General features: G+C 33.5%; 1 pseudogene; it reads right to left on the bottom strand.

Annotated features, from left to right (window-relative positions):
• Window positions 1-6,549: 6,549 nt before the first annotated feature.
• On the bottom strand, window positions 6,550-7,476 carry LOC121039032 (olfactory receptor 6C6-like; annotated as a pseudogene).
• Window positions 7,477-16,047: the final 8,571 nt, after the last annotated feature.

Here is a 16,047-nt window from a genome sequence, read left to right as displayed (position 1 = left end):
CACACTGAATTATATTTCTAAATTCCTGATAATTCCCGTGATTGAAGACTAAACATTTTCCTAGAGTGTTGGTACAACTTGATTATTTTTTTCTTCATCTTTTTGGAAGCTTCAGAATCGTATGTTCATATGTCCTATCACTAATTTGCTGTAGTCTGCAGCCTACTGTATCACCTGGTGATTATGCCCAGCAAAATGTGCTACCAACTTATATCAACTTGTACTTAGTTCATGGGACCTGGATTAATCTCTTAGTATACTTGAGAAACAGATTGAAGTTCATTTGATAGTATTTGGATATCCAATTGTTTCAGCAGTAATTGCTGAATACTATCCTGTATCCACTGAATTACTAAAGAAGAATTATCTGAGAGAGAAAACAGAAAGCAATAGCAAAAACCAATGAAGACAAAAGTCAAATCTTTAGAAGATAAATATAATTGATATATCTCTAGTTAGATTCATCAGGGAAAAATAGAAGGTACAAATTACTGATTTTAACATAAGATGACTTCAGTACTGATCCTATGGACTTTGAAAGAATAATGAACAAGTGTATGGCAAAAGTAGATCATTTATATGAAATGGATAAAATCCTTGTAAAACATAAACTTCCAAAGCACCCAGAAGAAATTTATAAATGGAGTACTATGTAACTATTAAAGTAAATGATTTGTAGTTAGAAATGTTCCCAAATGCAAAAACAGCCTAGGTTTAGATGGCTTCACTTTTGAATTCTACCAAAAATTTATGAAAGTATCAACTATACACACAGTCTTCAAAAAATTGAAGAGGAGGGAATACTCAATTCATTCTTAAGCCATCATTACCATGACACAAAAACAAAGGCAAGGAATTAAAAGAAAAATAAATTCAAAAAATATTGCTTATGATTAGAGATACAGAAATTTGAAAATAACATATAAATATTCAATCCAATAACATACAAAAAATGATAGTATAACATGACCAAGTAGGGTTATTTTTTAAATGCATTGTTCATTTAACATTAAAAAACATATCAATATAATCTTTAACATATATATACCTAACAATAAAGCACCAAACATTGCAAAGAAAAAATAATAGAATTGTGAAGAGAAATAGATGAACCCACTATCATAGTTAGAAACTTCAGCAACTCTATCCAAAATGGACAGATCCACCAAGCATAAAATCAGTAAGGACATAGTTAAACTCAACAACACCATCAATCAGCTGTATATAATTGACATCCATAGACTATTTTAACCAACAACAGCTAAATACCTTTTCTTCTCAAATTCACCAAGACAGATCACATTCTGGTCCATAAACTACACTTTAAAAATTTTGAAGGCTACAAATGATACAATAACTGCTCTCAAACCACAATGGCATTAAATTAGAAATCTATAAAAAAGGATGACTGAGAAATCCTAAATTATGTGAAGATTAAATAACACTTCTAAATAATACATGGATCAAATAAGAAATCTCAAGAGAAATTTAAAATTTTTTAACTAAATGAAAGTGAAATAACACCTTGTTAAAGTTTGTGGGATACGGTGAAAGCAGTGCTTAGAGGGAAATTTATAGCATTAAGTGAATCTATGAGGAAAGAAGAAAAATCTATAATCAGTTATCTAAGTTTCCATAATATGACATGGACATTAAAAGGATAATAAGGAAACACTATGAACAATTCTATGATCATAAATTTGATAACCTAAATGAAAGTGACCATTCCTTGAAAGAAAGGATTTGCCAAAATTCACACAAGAATAATCTGAAAAGGCTTATACGTATTAAAAACTCACTTAATAATTAATTATCTTCTGGGGCGCCTGGGTGGCTCAGTCGGTTAAGCGTCTGACTTCAGCTCAGGTCACCATCTCGCGCTCTGTGAGTTTGAGCCCCACGTTGGGCTCTGGGTTGATGGCTCAGAGCCTGGAGCCTGCTTCCAATTCTGTGTCTCCCTCTCCCTCTGCCCCTCCCCCATTCATGCTCTGTCTCTCTCTGTCTCAAAAATAAATAAATTTAAAAAAATAATAATTATCTTCTAAAACAGAAAGCATCAGGCATTCCATGTTCATAGTTCATCAGACAAAATACTGTTAAGGTATCACCCAAAACAATTTACAGATTTAAATCAATCTCTATCAAATTCAGTAGCATTATTTTTTTTCAAAAATGGAAAACTTGATTCTCAAATTCAAACAGAATTACAAGGAAACTTGAATACCTAAAACCATCCTGAAAAAGAAGAAAAAAGTGGGGACACTCACACTTCCCAACATCAAAGCATACCACAAAGCTACAGTAATCAAAAAAAGTGTGATATTGACATGAGGACAGATAAATAGAAACATGGAATAAAATGAGTCCAGAAATAAGTCTTTTCAACAAAAGAATAGCCTTTTCAACAAAGAGTGCTGGGATAACTAGATAATCACAGGTAGAAGAATAAAATTAAACCCCTGACCCACATACTACAAAATTATCTCAAAGTATATCTATTACCTAGATGTAAAAGCAAAACTATCCAACTCTTTTAAAAAGAGTGTATATATATTCATGACCTTGGATTTGGATTTGGAAATGAATTTTTAGATATGGCATAAGCAACAAAAGGATTAAATTTGGCTTCATCAAAATTAAATACTTTTTGTTCAGCTAAGGATATTACCAAGAAAGTGAAAATAAAACTTACAAAAAGGGAGAAAATTGTATAAGGTTCTAAAATATATGAATCCAGAATATATGAAAAACTATTTCAAATCAGAAACAACAACATAAAGAACTAACCCAATCAGAAATGTTCAAGGATTTGAATACAAATTCTTTGAAATGGCCAATGAACACATACAATGATGCTCAACATCATTAGTCATTATGGAAATGCAAATAAAAACCATGAGATACCACTTTCAAACCAACTAGAATATCTATAGTTTTTTTTTTTTTTTTTAATGTGGATGTGGAGTAATTGGAACCCTTTTGCATTGTTAGTGGGAATGTAAAATTGTGTAGTTTGGCACAGTGTGTGGGCTAGAGATGTTTAGGTCAAGTTTGTGTTATTTCCATAGGTAGAGTCCACTGAACTCTGACTTCTAGAATAGCAAAGTCTATTACAAAGAGTAATAAACAGAAATATAGGTTTTTTTGTGTATTTCTCTTTGTATTTATTTTTATGTGACTCTATTAATGCTATGGGTTATCCTTTAGGAAAGCCTAGATTAAAAGAAAAAAAATTCAGAGACTTTCATAGAATTAGTGAAATTTTGAGTAGAAATTATATGAATGAAATTTTAGAGGGTGTTAACTGCTGACTTATACTGAAGGAAGTTGGATGTCAGTAGCAACGTGTTTATGAGGATATTAAGATAGTAGGTATCTCTATAGTCTTTCCTCTTTAATTCTCCTTTTTCCCTCCTCCTCTCCTCCTTCTCCTTCTTCATAAAAGTCAGCTGTGAGAAACCACACAACAGTGACCGCCTTTATTCTTCTTGGACTGACCAATGATCCACAATTGCAGGTGGTCATGTTTCTTTTCTCTCTGTTTTAAATCTACATTTGGGTGTAAGGGAATCTAATAATCACCCTCACCCTACTGGACTTTCATCCAAAGACACCCATGTATTTCTTCCTCCAAAACTTCTCATTTTTAGAAATCTCATTCACAACTACCTGCATCCCCAAATTTCTTGTCAGTATGGCAGCAACTGATAATGAAGTAGGGAAGCTGAAGGGTATCCATGTTAGAAAGGCTCCATCTCTCCTGGTTTTCTGCTAGGCCCCATTTACTCATGTTTCATATTTTGCTTCTGAATAAGCCAACGAAGCTATGTTCCCATTTCAAGAAGGGAGCAAGAAAGTTAATCATTATCTGAGTTTTGTCCTAGGCCCAAACACCTGTTAACACCTAACAAGAGCCAAATTCAAACATGGTCCAGGACATTAGCTTCAAACAAACCTCAGTTAACACTGGCATCAATACCCCTAACTTTGGTAATTTATGGAATAACATTTATTGTTCACCTGGCATTTGCTTTTCTCTGGATTCCTGAATGAACGCATACTCTAGACCTTCTTCTAATATAAACCTCGAGCCCCCCCCCCGGGGAAAAAGAACAAGGTGACGCATTCTCCTTCCCTTTCCAAGTCTCCCAGACACTCCATCTGCTATTCTTTGTGTGTCATTCACGCCATCCAATAAACTCTGTTGCTACTTTCCCTGGCTTGCATTTGATTTCTACCCTGAGGGAAGCCAAGGACCCTCTTGGCTGGTCCTGTAGGACCCTCCTGTGGAGTCTGCCTGCATCGATATGATCATTTCTTACAACAGTTGTGCAGAACAGCTATTTTATACTCGCTTGGGTTTAATACAACTTTTTCTCCTGTTTCCTTAGGCAAATGTTTGTCTTTGGACTAGTACTTCATGTACTCTGGGCAGACTTCCTTAAAGATCTCTGTAGTTAAACTATTTCAATAATGTGACCCTTATTAGTGAATGAAAGGATTCAGATAAGGTTACTCTTTTAATGATCTAAACAATAACCTTGTTTTCTGAGGGGTTGAAATTCCTAATTATAAAGCTTTCAGAAGAAATGGAAAATAGAATGATAAGAGTAGATCATTGGAAAAATATTTTTAATAGTCTTAGGAGATTCTTAGAATCATTACATGAAAGTAATAGTAATCATACTTTTAGTAGTAAATAAAAAAATAGTTTGCAAATGTGTAAGTCAAATGAGAATTTCCTCTTGCCTGTGAATTGCTAGTAAAGGACCAAAACCAAAGTTTTCTTGTATATCAGATTCTAAAAACAGCCACCAACAATTAGGGTCAGATGCATTTACACAGGGTTTATAAACAGATGGAAGTATTAACCTAATTACCATGAAACAAAAGGAATGAGATAGATGAAAGATATGGTTCTATCACCTCCCTAAATCAACAGTAAGGGACGGAACACCTACACAAAGGAAATGTATCCTTCCTGGCTGGAAGTTTGCTGATTTTTTTAATATTAAGAGATACACTATTGTTGCCAAAGGGAAAGAATCTGTGCATTATTTCCTCAGGTCAGAATTCACTAACATAGTTTTGCTAGGTAGAAAAGAAACTGGAATTGACAGAAATATTTTGGCAAAAAACCTTATATCAGGTAACAACACTCTGTTATTATCAAACACACTGAATTTATTTCATAACAATTTTAGAAAACAGATGGATAGCATAGCATATATTGGTTGTATTCCAGACATAGGGATGGCAGGGACAGGAATGATAACCTTAAATTATATTTATAAGACTACCAAAGTGATTCTTACACAAAACCTTTCAAAATTACTGATATACCAGGCTTAAGTCCAAAATATAATTTTAGCATACAGGTCCCTCCAACTTCTCTAGACTTGTTACCTCTACCTTTATAACAGTATATTAAGCACTTGTTGGACCACATTCTTGAATTGTTCAAAATAAGCAGTATCTTTTACTGAGTGCTAAATAGTTCTAATAGCATATATTTAATGAACTATGAGCTGTGGATTAAATTTCTCCTATTTTATATATGGAAATTATTAGGCACAAAATTTTTATGTATTCTTTGCAGTATTCTACATTGTGTATGTAAGGAAACATTTACTGAACCCAGGCTGAATATCTCACAAATCCTGTTTGAAATATTAGATATACCAATTCTCCAAATGCATGTAGTTATCTAATACCTCCATGTTATCTGCATATATTTGTACCTCATTCATGTTTCTCTATGTATTTTTAGTCTCAACATAATTATTACTTTCTCCTAAAAGGCCTCCCAGATCTCCAAAATTACTTAGAAGCCATACGATATGCCGCAAAGTATTTTAATATTCTTTTATTACAACACTAATTATACACTGTATAGCAATATTGGAGTTTTGTGTATGTCTCCCTTAAGCAATGCAAGCTTCTTAAAGGTAAGGACTGAGCCCCTTGCAATGCCTGAAATAAGGGAGATACACAATATGTATTTAACTACCAAATGACATGTAACAAGTTATACTTATAAAAGACATACTTTATTTAAAGTATGGTTTCTAGAGGCTAATATATAACAAATAAATGTTACTTAAAGCTTGTATTACAGACTTGAGGGAATAAGTTATTGTAGCAGGGTGCTTTCATTAGGAAGAAAATGTATTGGTGGCACTGAGCTGCAAGATTCTTCAAGAGACTGTCCTATATAGGTGGTGCCTGGGTGTCTCAGTTGGTTATGTGTCAAATTCTTGATTTCTGCTCAGGTCATTAATCTCATGATTTGTGAGTTCAAGCCCTGTGAGGGCTCTGCACTAACAGTGCAGAGCCTTCTTGGGATTTTTCTCTCTCCCTCTCTCTCTGCCCTTCCCCTTCTTGCTCTCTCTCAAAAAATAAGTAAACTTAAAAAAAAAATTAAAGGCGAAACAAAGAGAATGTGCTATATAATAAGTAATGAGGTAGAAAAACATGTCACAAGAAGTGAATGAAACATTTTTTTTGTTTTTATAAGATTATGATTTGTAGCATTTATTACAATTGTTTTTATGAAAAGCACATCTTTTGTAACATATCCCAGAAGACTTCTTTTACCTACTGGTTCCTTAGGGTATAAATGAAGGGATTTAGTAAAGGGGCAACTGAGGTATACAGCAAAGCTACACCTTTGGATAAAATCACTCTTTCTTTGGCAGATGGTTTAATATACATAAAGATGCAACTCCCATAAGTCATGGAGACAACAATCATATGGGAAGTATAGGTGGAAAAAGCTTCGGTCCTTTGCTGTGCTGAAGGGAACTTAATAATGGTCTTAATAATGCAAGTGTAAGACAGAATCACCAACACCAATGTGATCATAAGTGTCACGACAGCGAAGATAAAAGACACCAATTCTAGGACATGTGTATCTGTGCAGGATATCTGCAGGATAGGAGGAGTTTCACACATAAAGTGATCAATTATTTTGGAAGCACAAAAATCCAGCTTGAGTCCCATGACCAATGGTGGAAAGATGATTAGGAATCCAGTTACCCAAGAGGAAAGTACAAGTTGATAGCACACTTTGCTGTTCTTAATGATTGGGTAATGCAAGGGTTACAGATGGCAACATAGTGGTCCTAGGACATAGCAGCCAAGGTAAAACTCCGTAACTCCCAGTAAAAGAATAAAAAATAATTGAGCTGCACAATTGTTATATGAGATGGTTTTTTCTCTAGCCACAATGGTTATCAAGTATCTGGGAATACATACTGTTGTGAATATGATTTCCAAAAATGAGAAATTATGGAGAAAAAAATGCATTGGTGACTTGAGGCGAGGATCTAGCAGGGTAAGGAGGATAATGATTAAGTTCCCCAACAAGCTCAATATGTAATTAAGAAATAGAAACATGAAAACCACAATTTGCAATTGTGGGTCATCTGTCAATCCTTGGAGAATGAAATCTATTTCCATCGACTGGTTTTTCATTTCTCTTTTATGAGACTTATCAAATGTACATAAGAAGACAAATCAACCTATATATATATATATATATATATATATATATATATATAAAAAAAATATATATAAATTAGCCTAAGTGTATATAAATTAAATATATATAAGTTAACATAAAAATATAAACTAAATATATATACTAAATCTATAGTTTAACTAAATATATATAAATTAACTAAATATTTGTGTTTACCTAAAGCAGAAAAAAGTATATATTCTTTACCAATTTGCAAACGATTTCTCCAGTCTGAAATTGGAGATGCCACATAATTACATGCTACAGTCAATTCTAAATTCTTTCCTATCCATTAGTCCTCCTTATTATATTTCTCACAATTTTTCTCTGGAACTTGGATATTTTCTTTGGTTAATACACATTTTTACCCATTCCCCCTGAGTGGACTCAACTCTGCATGCATAATTTAAATAAAAGAATATGAATTATTTTAAATGTATTTTTCTATCATTTTTATTCCACCTGTACAAATGCACTAGGCTGTTCTGTGTGTTAGAATGTGTATCATGGTGATTTTCAAAACAAGGATTTAGAATTATATTACAATTCCTGTGGTAGCCAATGACTAAGTAGCACTGATTTACATTAATTAAAGTTGAAATTTTTGTGCACTGAAAGTATATAATTATTATTATAAATTTTCTTGACTGGCTCTGCTATATTAAAATGTACAGTTGTTTTTTCAGTATATATAATAAAGAAAACAATGCAGCACATGACAAAAACAGACAACATATTTTAATAAAAAATATTGTGTCTTTTTTTCAATTTTTTTGAAGTGTATTCCTACACGTGTCTACATAATCTGGGGTGCTGTTTCTTTGTTTTATTTTCTCAATATTCTTTGTAAAATTGTTGAATAATCCAGAAATTATTATAGGGAAGTAAAATGTGCCACCTCAAAATTGTCTCTTTGGCTCAACGATTGATTTAAGCAGATTATTTTTAAGAAATGGAAGACTCACAATGTTTTTCTTTTTACCTCCTCTTCAAATGCCTAAAAGAATTTAGACAGAAGACCTGCTCCAAAAAGGGAACTATCACCTAGATAACTACAGTGTAATATGAGTTAGATGTGGTAGAGAGGGAGGAAGTTAGCAAAGTCTGTTTGATAAAATTCTTCTGTACGTCTCATTGTTTCTGTATGGCCCAGCAAACATTTGTTTACCAAATACTTACTCTTTTTCATTTTCCTTTGAATTGTCTTCCTTCTCTTCAAAGTCCCAGCCCCTGGTATACCCTTCTTAGCTCAGAATGGCATGTAAGCCTCAATTGCCTGACTGCTGATAATTCTCATATCCTATGGAGCCACCCATAAATATGTAATTAATTTGATTTTCTCCTGTTAATCTGTCACATGTCAATTTCATTCTTAAATAAGCCAAAAGAATCTTGACTAGTAGAGTAAAATCCCCCTTTCCAACATATTACTACCTGTCCTTTCTATGTATAGCAATTCTACTTATTTCCATGTTATACTATCCTCTTTTATATTAAACATGCCAGTATATTTCATTATATGTATTACTTGAAGACTTTTAAAAGAAATGGTTTACTAAAGCATTTTTTACTAAAGCATGTTATTTTTATTCTTTTTTATTTGTCTTATTAATACTGCTATTTGTTTATTAATTAATTTTTCTTGTTTGGGGAAAAAATAAAACTAAGATGTTCCATGATTAATGTGATTTTCTAAAGCAGATATTGGGGAATAGCTTCAATATTTTTAACAGCAATTAAAGACTTGCAGGCTTTAGCTACCAAGTGATCACAAACTTTTATTGTAAAAAAATATATTTATCTCCTTGTTATAACTCCCATCTTTGCTCTATTTCTGACTTGAAACGGTATGCTCACAGAGTTATTCATACAATTTCTATTACTTTATGGGTCTAACAGAATGTTCTAGAACTATATTATTTCAAATTTTAAAGAAGAATTGTTCAGTATTTTTTCCACATCACTTTACCCAGGGCAATAATTAATAAAGAGAAGCAGAGAAAATGAAGGTTAGTTGCAACTATATATAAATAAAATAGATTACAACATTTGTTAATACACAACCATAAAATGACACTACTATTAAAAAAAATTTGTAACTGTAGTAGTCATAAATGTAGTATCAAACTCAACTTCTTGAATTGGACTTGTGCATTTGACTTAATTTCTGATTTTGAAGTTAAGTTAAAATTGTAGTTGTCTTACCTCCTTGGATTTATTGTGTCTATTGTTCCTTTATGTATGCATGGCAGAAATGTATTTTAACATAATTAATTATGATTTTACTCTTTTTTATTTTTTATTTTTTAATGTTTATTTTTCAGAGAGAGAGCACAAGCAGAGGAGGGGCAGAGAGGGAAACACAGAATCTAAAGCAGACTCTAGGCTGTGAGCTGTCAGCACAGAGCCCTACTTGGGGCTCAAACCCACAAACCATGAGATCATGACCTGAGCCGAAGTTGGACACTTAACTGACTAAGCCACCCAGGTGCCCTATGACTTTACTCTTTTATGATCATAATTTATTATCTAATCTGGACAAATACTATTATCTATTTACTACCATTGATTTTTGTGGGAGCGACCATGTACATATGATACTTCCGTAAAGAATTCCCACATTCCCTCAAATTCATACTTACTTTGAAGGTCAGAACTCAGGTATTAACAGTTTTAATGGACATCCATCTTCTATTCCAGACAAGTTGCATTTTGTGAAATTTTTTTGTTATGACCGCTGTCATTCAAAACCTCAAAATAGGTACTTATACTTTAAAATAAAATAAAATATGGCAACTGAAACAACTCATGGCATCATTTAATGAAAGATAAGCAACTGTTCCAAGAAAGACTCCATATTGCTATCTGTACACTTATGAAATGCTGCAGTTTTATCGTTTTCTACTTACTACAGACTCAAGTGTTATATTGAAACAAAACAAAGTTGGGGGGAAACCTCTTCTTTGGGGATCAAGGTTCCAAAAGTACTATTGTCAATAAAAGACACCATTGTATTCTACTTCAGATAAAAGCTGAAGTGAAAGTATCCCAGAGGAGTATCATAAGTGATTTAGAAAAATAAGTGAAAAATTTAACAGGATCATTAGCAGTTCACTGTCCTAGGGCAACCCTGAAAAATCCCAAGCTGTTTTATACAAGCCCAAGACATTGTCTTGTTTCAAACTAGCAACAGAAGCAATTTTAGACTTCACTGTAAACCATTTTATACTCTGGAACCTAGTGGTCTATTTGTTTATGAATAATAATTAAGCAAAATATATTCTCAGATTAATAAATTGAGAATTCAGTGGTATTTTTGGTGAAATTATTTTGATCTTTCAAGTGAACTGAATTTTATCTATTAAATATATTGTATGTTAATGCTCAAACCTGGAGATTCCAATGTCTATCAACTAGTAAATGTTTTAACAAATTGTGGTATATACATACAATGGAATAAACTAGTCGTATGTAAAAAAAACAAAACAAAACAAAACACGATTGAATCTTACAAATATTATGCTAAGTGAAAGAAGCCAGATATAATATTTAGATACTCTATGATTCTAGTTCTATAATTCTGGAAATATCTGAATTACAGAGACAGAAATCTGATCAGTGGTTTTAAAGGCTAATGGTGAGAAGTGACTGACTACAAAATGTCAAGAGAAAACAATTTAGGATACTGGAAATATTTTATATCTTAATTGTAGTGGTAGCTGCATTGCTATATGTGTTTGTCAAATTTATCAAACTATATCCACCCCCAAAAAGTGACCCTTTTTGTAGTTAAATTCTATTTCAATAATCTATCAAATATATTTAGATGTAGCTTACCTTTTGTGTTGTTGTTGTTACATTACTAATAAGATTACTTAGGTCTGTACTATCCAATACAATAGCCACTAGCTACATGGGGATATACACATTTAAATTTAAATTAATAAATATTAAATTAAAAATTAAATATTCAGTTCCTCAGCTATACTAGCCACATTTCAAGTGCTTGATAGCTATAGGTGATTAGTGACTACCATCTTGGACAGCACTGACTTAAATAATTTTTAGCTTTTGTCTTTTCTAAAGCATATATTTTATTATATAAATTTTCTATAAATTTTGATATGCTACATTTTATTATCATATAGTTTAAAATTTTCTCTAATTCCTTTCTGATTCCTTTTTTGACCAATTGGCTATATAAAAGTATATTGCTTAATTTCCAAGTATTTGGTCACTTTCTATTTGTCTGTTATTAATTTCTTGCTCATTTCCATAATAATTAGAAAGCATACTTTCAAGAATTTATCCTGTGAAAATTTCTGAAACTTTCTTTATGCTAAACTCATAGTCAACTTTGTAAATATTTCAATATTTTTGAGAATATTAAGTATTTTGAACATGGATGCAGTCAGCATTCTATATTTATGAGGGAGTAAAAAAGAACAGAGCTTAAGATTTTTGGTATTTTTGCAAAGACTAATCATTTTATAGCAATTTAGTTATTGTAATTTTCATCTCCATCATTTATTTTTGCTTTCTTTTAGGTTTTCTATCTCATTTTTGATATTTCCATCTTGTTCATACTTTGCTTTCTTGACTTCGCATCTTCCTTTAATTCTCTTAACACCTTTAGACAGTTGTTCTAAACTCTGTCTAGTGGATCCACCATTAAGTCTTTTTCAGGGAAAAATTCTGTTGATTTCTTTTGAATGCGCCATGTTTTCTTGTTTATTTTTATGACTTGTGATTTGTTGTTGTTGAACACTAGATACTTGAATCCAATAATGTGATAACTCTGGAATTCAGATTCTCCTTCCCCAAGGCTGCTATTTTTTGTTATTGTTTCTGTTTTCATTTATTTTTTGATGGTTGTAGACCAGTGCAGACTCTGCCAACACTGCATCTCTGGTCTTGTGCACTTTGCAGAGCCTCAGTCCCAGTGGTGCTGCTGAGCCCCTCCCGTGGAAGACCTGCACACACCTCATTAAAACTACACAACCCACCCTACCAGCCTGGTCCTAGTGGCAGTGACATGTCTCTTGTCACTGGCACACAAACTTTGCAGGCACTGTGTGCCCCACTCCCTCCAAGATGTTCTTGGAGGCACAAACCAGGCACAAGCCTGACAGTGTGCAAACAGCCGCAACAGGGCCAGGACCACTTCAAAGTGCCCTGGGGCTAGAGGAAGTTTACCACACAGCAGTCCCCTGTGGTCCCAGCAGTGGGCTGGGGGAGGACATTTGGTCTGATTGCAGGCTCCACCCACCAAGGATAGCTTCTCAGGAGACCACACAGGAAAATCACCCTGTACTTGGGTGCTGCTGCATCTCTGGCAAATACCTGGTCTGACCAAATGCAGCCCAAAGCAGACACAGATTGATCCACTAACACCCCAGAGACACAAGGCTACCCACAACAGGCAAAGAGAGCCACTGCAGAAGATTGGAATGTAGGAAAAAGTGGCCAAGACTCAACAGCAGGGCACATGCAACACAATACACATAGGAGACACCCATGAAGCACCAGGTTCTAGTGAGCAGAGGGCATGACACTGCAGGACACTACAGGACCTCTTCTTCAAAAAGCCATTACTTTCAAGAGCAGGAGATGCAGCTGACTTTCCTGATACAGAGAATTAGAAAAAATGAGATAAAGGAATATATCTCAAATGTAATAATAGGACAAAACCACAGAAAGAGACCTAAGTGAAATAGAGATAAGTAATATGCCTGATAGAGAAGTTAATGATCGTAAAGATACTCACTGGTCTTGAGAAAAGGGTGGAGGATCTCAGCGAGACCCTTAACAAAAAGGAAACCATCAGAGATGAAGAACACAATAAATGACACTTTAAAAACCCTAAATGGAATAAATAGCAGACTAGAGAAAGTAGAACAACAAATCAGCAACCTTAAGGACAGAATAATGGGAAGTAATCAAGCTGAGAAGATGAGAGAAAAGAAATTATGCAACATGACAACAGATTTAGGGAATTCAGTGACTACATCAAGTTTAATAACATTCACATTATAGGGATCTCAGAAGGAGAAGAGAGAGAAAAGGAGGCAGAAAATTTATTTCAAGAAATAATAGTTGAAAACTTCATGAATCTGGGGGAAGAAACAAAAATCCAGTTCCAGGAAGCAGAGATTCCCCAACAAAATCAACCAAAGGAAGTTCACACCAAGACACATACTAATTAAAATGGCAACATGTAGTGATAAAGAGAGAATTTTACAAGCAGAAAAGAAGATAGTTACATAGAAGGCAACACTTATAAGTCTATCAGCTGATGTTTCAGCAGAAAATTTGCAGGCCAGAAGTGAATGGCATGATATATTCAAAGTACTAAAAGGAAAAAAAAAAACCTTGCAGCCAAGAATACTGTATCCATCAAGGCTATCATTCAGAACAGAGGAGAGATAGAGTTCCCCCAGTAACAAACAAAAGTTAAAGGAGTTCATGACAACAAAACCAGCCCTAAAAATCAGTCAAGAGATTCACAAGTAAAAGGGTATAAAGTATGACACCATATACCTAAAACATGGGGGGTAGAGGAGTAGAGAATAGGTTCAAACTTAAGCGACCATCAACTTAATATACACTGCTATATGCAGGAGATGTTATATACAAACCTAATGGTAACTACAAATCAAAAGCAGTAATAGATATACAAAAAATAAAGAGAAAGGAATACAAGTATATCACTAAAGAAAGCCAGAAAACTGAGAGAAGAGAGTAAGAGAATAAAGAAACAGAGAAGAGCTACAAAAAAAATACAAACGGGTAACAAAATGGCAATAAATGCACACCTCTTAATAATTACTTCAAATGTAAATAGACTAAATAATCAAAAAACACAGGGTGATGGAAAGGTTAAAAACAAGGCCCATCTATATGATGCCCACAAGAGACTCATTTGAGGCCTGAAGACACGTGAAGAAAGTAAGCAGACGGAGAAACATTGATCATGCAAATGGCTGTGAAAAAACTGCAGTAGCAATACTTACATCAGACAAAACAGATTTCAAAACAAAGACTGTAACAAGAGACAAAGGATACTATGTAATCATAAGGAGAACAATCCAGCAAGAAGATATAACAATGTAATTATTTAAGCACCAAACATGAAAGCACCCAAATGTGTAAAGCAGCTAATAACAAACATAAAAGAACTAATTGATACAATACAATAATACAATAATAGTAAGGGACTTTAACACCCTATTTACCTCAATGGCTAGATCATCCAAATAGAAAATCAATAAGGAAACTGGCTTTGATGACACATTGGATGAGATGGATTTTACAGATATATCAGAACATTCTGTCCTACAACAGCAGAATACACATTCTTTTCAAGTGCACACTGAACATTCTCCAGAATAGATCATATGTCAGGCCACAAAATAAGTCTCAACAAATTAAAAAAGATCGAAGTCCACGCCATGCATCTTTTCTTACCACAATGCTATGAAAATAGAAATCAACCACAAGAAAAAACCTGGAAAGAACATAAATGCATGAAGGTTAAATAGCATGATACTAAACAATAAATGAGTCAACCAAGATGCCACACAGGAAATCAAAAAATATATGGAGACAAATGAAAATAAAACACAGTGGTTCAAACCTTTGAGATGCAGCAAAAGTGGTTCCAAAAGGGAAGTTTATAGCAATATAGGTCTATCTCAAGAAGCAAGAAAAAATCTCAAACAACAAATATTATATCAAAATAGGAATAAATAAGACATAAACCCAGTGGAAGAAAGAAAATAATACAGATTAGAGCAGAAATAAACAAAATAGAAACTAAAAAAATAGAGACTGGGTCTTTGAAAAGATCGATAAAATGGATAAACCTTCAGTTAAACTCAAAAAAAGAGGACTCAAACAAAATCACAAAAGCAAGAGGAGAAACAGCAATTGACACTATAGAAATACAAAGAATTATAAAAGAATATTATGAAAAATTATGTCAAAATATTGGACAACCTAGAATAAATGTATAAATTCTTAGAAACATATAAGCCACCAAAACTGAAACCAGAGGAAAATTTGAACTGATAAATTACCAGCAATGAAATTGAATTGATAATCAAAAAAAAAACAAAAACAAAAACAAAAAAAAAAAACCCAACAAACAAAAGTCAAGGACCAGATGGCTTCACAGGTGAATTCTACCAAACATTTAAAGAAGAGTTAATACCTATTCTCAAAATTTTCCAAGAAACAGAAGAGGAAAAAAATCTTCCATATTTGTTCTATGAGGTCAGCATTACTCTGATACCAATACCAGATAAAGACATTAAAAAAAGAAAACTAGGCCAATATCTCTGATGAACATAGATGCAAAAATCCTCAACAAAATATTAGCAAACCAGGGGCGCCTGGGTGGCGCAGTCGGTTAAGCGTCCAACTTCAGCCAGGTCACGATCTCGCGGTCCGTGAGTTCGAGCCCTGCGTCAGGCTCTGGGCTGATGGCTCAGAGCCTGGAGCCTGTTTCCGATTCTGTGTCTCCC

This window comes from Herpailurus yagouaroundi, unplaced genomic scaffold (assembly GCF_014898765.1).
Source record: "Herpailurus yagouaroundi ecotype Mexico unplaced genomic scaffold, PumYag 166, whole genome shotgun sequence".
Lineage (NCBI taxonomy): Eukaryota > Metazoa > Chordata > Mammalia > Carnivora > Felidae > Herpailurus > Herpailurus yagouaroundi.
Note: the sequence above shows the minus strand (reverse complement) of the source record. Positions and strands in the feature narration are given on the sequence as shown.